We start from the raw sequence: 6,000 nt of genomic DNA, 5'->3' as shown, positions 1-6,000 counted from the left end.
TATAAATATTTATAAATAATATAAAATAATAAATATTTATAAATAATATAAAATAATAAATAAATAATAATAAATAATAATATAAATAGTATAAAAATAAAAATAATAGTTATTATTTCCGTAAAAATGTTTGCTCTATTCTTTTCTTTCATTCAGAAACTCAAATTATATGTAATTTAAATAGTTTTATATTGTCCCACATGTCCCCGAGGCTCTCTACTTTAATTTTTTTTCTAGTAGTTTTCCTCTGTGTTCTTCAGCTTGGAAAATTTCTATTAATCAATTTAAAATTTACTTACTCTTTTTTCTGTCATCTTCAATATGCTAGGCTCTAACAGTTCATTTCAGATATTATATTTTTCAGTTATTGATATGGTTTGTACCTGTACCTGCCAAATCGTATCTTGAAATGTAATCTCCAGTGTTGGTGGTGGGGCCTGGTGGGAGGTGTTTGCATCATGAGGACATATCACTCATGAAAGGCTTGGTGCCATGCCCTTGGTGATGAGTAAGTTCAAGGGAGATCTGGTTGTTTAAAAGTGTCTGGCACTTCCTTCTCTCTCTCCCACTCTTGCCAGGTGAGATGCCTCCTCCTCCTTCACCTTCTACCATGATTGTAAGCTTCCTGGCGCTGTTAGCAGAAGCCAATACCGGCACCATGCTTCCTGTAAATCCTGCAGAAACACAAGCCAGTCAAACCTCTTTTTAAATAAATTACCCAGTCCCAGATATTTCTTTATAGTAATGCGAGAATGGCTTAACACAGTTATGGACTTTATGTTAGGTTCGTTTTTATTCTTATTTTGAGACAGGGTTTCACTCTTTGTGCAGGCTGGAGTGCAGTGGCGCCATCTTGGCTCACTGCAACCTCCACCTCCAGGGCTCAAGCAATTCTCCCACATCAGCCCCCATAAGTAGCTGGGACCACAGACTCATGCCACCATGCCTGGCTTTTTTTTTTTTTTTTTTTTTTTTTTTTTGTATTTTTTGTAGAGATGGGATTTCACCATGTTGCCCAGGCTAGTCTCGAACTCCTGAGCCCAAGTGATCGGCCTGCCTGGGCCTACCTTCTTGCAAGGGAATTACAGGCCTGAGCCATCAAGACCAGCCTGGGTTCATTTTTAAAGTTCTATTTCTCTGCTGAGATTTTCTTTCTTTTTACTCATTATAAGCATTTTTAAAAAAAACCTTGACATCTGGGTTATCTTGAAGTTGGTCTCTGTAGATTTTTTTTTCTCTTTTACTGGATTACGTTTTTTATTTCTTCATATTTTGAGTAATTTAAGATAGGATTGGAAACATTGTGAATGATATCATAGAGATTCTGCATTCTGTTGTCTCTCTCTGAAGAGTATTAGGGTTTTTTTGCTTTTTTTTTTTCAAGTAGTGCTTAACTTGACTGAACTCAACTTGATAAGTTTGTCTTCTCTGCAGTGGCTTACAGCTAAAATGTTAATTTGCTTCTTTTTTAGCCTCACATGGGCTACTTGGAGTCTTCTACTCATGCACAGTTCAGAAATCAATTTGGGCCAAAGTTTTTTTGGTTTTGTTTTGTTTTTAAACTTTCATTTTAAGTTCAGGGGTACAAGTGCAGGTTTGTTACATAGGTAAACCTGTGTCACGGGGGTTTGTTGTGGAAATTATTTCATCACCCGGGCATTAAGCCTAGTACCCATTAGTTATTTTTCCTGATTGTCTCTGTTCACTCTCCAACAGGCCCTAGTGTGTGTTGTTCCCCTCTAGGTGCCCATGTGTTCTCATCATTTAGCTCCCACTCATAAGTGAGACCATGTGGTATTTGGTTTTCAGTTCCTGCATTATTGGGCAGAATGTGTAAATAGAAATGGGTGCTTTCATTTTCTGAATCTCTTCTTTTTGGAATTTTCTCCATTGTTTTCCAACACCTCTAGTTTCTCTAAACTTTGTCCTCTGTTACCTCAAGCCAATAAGACTACAGGTGTTCTGTCTGAATTTAGCCAGCAAGGAACAGACCAAAACTTAGCATCAGGCTGAAGGTTGTAAAAGATCAGGAAATTCATCCAGTGCCATTCCCTTCTTGCAAGGGATAATTCCCCTCCAGTATCAGTGCCTCCAGAAAACATAAAAACATACTTGTTTTTATGTTTCTATTTATGTAAGGGCATTGCCTGTTAGGGGCTACGTGGTCACCACTAGAATCAGAATCCATGTATGTATTCTTGGTGCCTCTTTTTTCACCTTCTCTTGCATATTCACTTATCATTGTATTGAGAACCTACATAATATACTCACATTTTTTTCCTTGTTGTGGAATATCCTTTACTGTTATCTTTCTGACAATCTCAATATCCTATGGAATAACTGCCAGATTCCCGACAGCTCAATGAAATATTGATACTCTCACCAATTAAAACTTAGAAGTGGATATTCAGACAGCTTTTTGGTTCAGGCAGTTTACTCAGTGCCTATGTCCTTTCTCTGTTGACAAGGTGGAGGGTATAATAACCACATCTACTTGTGGTAGAAATAAATATCTTTCCATGTCAGGCAATCAGGTTCCCAAATCAGAGTAAAAACTAGTATGAAACATACGTAAGGATTAAGCTAATCTTTATTTGAGTTCCATCTCTGCAACTTTTAAGTTGTGTGACTTTGGGCAAGTGGTCCTGGGCCTTGGTTCCATCATCTGCAAAATCCAAAAAAAAAAATACTTTTGACATGTAGTAAACCATTACTAAATGTTCACTGTATATATATTTTGCATTTATGTAGATTGATTACACTGATAAATTTGATGTAGTGGGTATATCAGTCAGGGTTCTCCAGAGGGACAGAACTAATAGGATGTATGTATATATGATGGAGAGTCTTTTAGGGAGAACTGGCTCACACCACCACAAGACCAAGTCCCACTATAAGCTGTCTGCAAGCTGGGGAAGAGTAGTGGCTCAGTCCAAGTCCAAAAGCCTCAAAAGCAGGGAAGCTGACGGTACGGCCTTCAGTCTGTGGCTGAAGACCCAAGAGCCCCTGGCAAACCAGTGGTATAACTCCAAGAGTCCAAAGGCTAAAGAACCTGGATTATGATGTCCAAGGCAGGAGGAGCGGAAGGAAGCATTCGGCATGGGAGAGAGAAGAAAGCCAGAAGACTCAGCAAACCAGTTTATCCCACCTTCTTCTACTTGCTTTGTTCTAATTGCTTTGATTGAATGATGCCCACCCACACTGGGGGGAGGGTCTTGCTCTCTAGTCCACTGACTCAAATGTCAATCTCCTCTGGCAACACTGTCACAGACACCCAGAGTAATACTTTACCAGCTATCTAGGCACCCTTCAATCCAACCAAGTTGACGTCTAATATTAACCATCACAGTGGGGAATCGAATTATATGAAGACCTGATTTCAGACTCTGCCATAGGATGGAATTTTGGCTGTTGGTTTATTGGAAGGGATTTTATTTCATGATATGATATGATAATATGTTCTTACTGAAAAACAAAACAAAATAAATTGTTTCTTCCCTTTAGAAGTGACTTACTGGATCAGGTGTGGTGGCTCACACCTGTAATCCCAGTACTTTGGGAGGCCAAGGCGGGTGGATCACAAGGTCAGGAGTTCGAGACCAGCCTGGCCAACATGGTGAAACCCCGTCTCTACTAAAAATACAGAAAAAACAAACAAAAAAAAATTAGCCAGGCGTGGTGGCATGCGCCTGTAATCCCAGCTACTCCAGAGAGTGAGGCAGGAGAATTGCTTAAACCTGGGAGGTGGACATTGCACTGAGCAGAGATCATGCCACTGCACTCCAGCCAGGGTGACAGGGCAAGACTCCGTCTGGAGTGGGGAAAAAAGTGATTTACTGTCATCTGTCATTGGGGACCAAAAGGAAGGGATTTATAGGCTCTTTGATGTCTCCTTGCTCATTGGTTCAGGACCAAAATAGAAGGTGAAGAATTTCTCTGTGTTCTGGGACGTGGAGCTCAGAGCAGTTTTGGAAAGCTAGAGAACAAGAACACACTGGCCTTGGAAGTTTAAGTGTGACAAGTTGGGCCTTTCTAGAGCTAGAGAAAGCTATTGGGGTTATTACAGAAAGCAGAGTACCTAAGGTTTTCCTACATGCTTTCCCACATTCTGGCTTAAAATTTAATAAAAAGATTTAAGTACTAAATTAAATAACTAAATTCTGTCAGTGGTATAGTACTTCATTAGTACACATCACACATTGTCTCTTTTAAAAGGAATCAAAGAGAACAAGGAAGACTAGGATCTCTTAATTCTTGTAACTTTAGAAATCTTAGGAAAATAGAAACCATTCAGACAAAACATTTATTAAAATCTAACTTCTATTATAAAATAATATCTGATACTAACTTATGCCCTTATTATAGGCTAAATGTCTACTAAATAATAATGTTACATGTTAATTACTACATCTTCATAAATGATCATTAATAATAATATCTTTCACTTTTCTTATGTTTTTCAAAGTAGCTTCTTACAGCAGCTCCTTGTTACAGTACAACCTTGAAAGGTAGATAGGACAGGTATTATTAGGACAGGAAGCTGGCACATAGGGAGATACAATTATTTTTTTTTCTTATCCTTAGAGAGAAATAGCTGAGTCAGGTCTAGGACACTGTCTCCTTCAATTCAGGTAGAATGAAACACGGTGTTCTGTCTCCTGAAGAGATAATTGCCGTTTACATCATTTGTTACTCAAAAGAAAACAAATAATATAGGATATCATTTACTTTTTCTTATGAGAATGGCAATAAATGCCATGTGGAAAATACAGAAAAATACGAGAATCAAATTGCCTTCTTATTACCCAAGATAATGTATTCTTTGATGTTTGTTTTCTGTGCATAAACATGGAGACTTATATAAAATTTATTTTACTGAATTGGAATATTGTGTAATACTAATTTTTTTTTCTTTTCGCTTTACGGTGTTGGAAAACTTTTCCATGTCTGCAACATGACTGTTAATAGCTCTTTAATTTTCCATCATGTGAACAGGCCAAAATTAATGTAATCCCAATGGTACTTTTAGTTTCTCTCTACTTTTCATGCTATTATTGATAATATGGCCTTGAGCATCCTCAATGCACATCTCTGATAATTTCATTAGAACATTTTTATAGAGGTAAGGCTACCAAAACAAAGGATGACCTATACAATTTTAAATCCTATATTACTTATATGGCTTAATTAATAGACAAAGATTTGAAGTCTTCACTCACTATAAGATCTTGGCTTTTTTGAGCTTTTACAAAATGCCCTGGAATGCTAGCTTTCTGGTTATATGATTCACTTTGCAGGAAAAAGACTTACATGTCGTATTTCCCAAAATATTATTTAAACACTATAAATGTATATTAAAATGATTGAATTCAACCTAGATGTGTTTTTAAAATTTCATAATATCCCCTGTGATAATTGATGACAAATACATATCAAAACCAAGATTGGGAATTAGTGGTCTAAAGCCCACATAGCACCAAAGGATTTATTTAGGCTGGTGACTTTGCTAAAACGTTTCTAAAACGATTTCACTTTATATTGCTAAGTTTTAACAACTATCAATTTCAGTAAACTATCTGTCCAATAGAAATGAGCATTAAACCCTCTGCTCAATTATATACATCTAATACCAGTTTTCATAGCTTCGGCCCTTCTGTTATAATTTGCGTAGTTTAATATGATCAGAGTGCCAAAAAGCTTAATGTGCCTGGGTGATTTCACAGGATAGATGATGATCATTAAAATATTATGTTGTTTATTTCACTTGAGATAAAAATGAGTGATTAAGAGCTGAGAGATGGAAATGTCATTGAAATGACCCATTTCTTCCATAATAGCAATAACAGGTTTTGTTTTCTGCATGGCAATAGTGTGTTAGTTGGGACTTTTAGTCCAGCAGAGCAGAAATACAGTGCAGGTAGCACAAGCAAAAGCAAAGGATTGTTATAAAGGATAGAGATGCAGCTGGCCTGAAAACTGAGCTAAAATCAGTGCCTTGAG

The sequence above is a fragment of the Macaca thibetana genome, chromosome 2, assembly GCF_024542745.1.
Source record: "Macaca thibetana thibetana isolate TM-01 chromosome 2, ASM2454274v1, whole genome shotgun sequence".
Classification (NCBI taxonomy): domain Eukaryota; kingdom Metazoa; phylum Chordata; class Mammalia; order Primates; family Cercopithecidae; genus Macaca; species Macaca thibetana.
Note: the sequence above shows the minus strand (reverse complement) of the source record.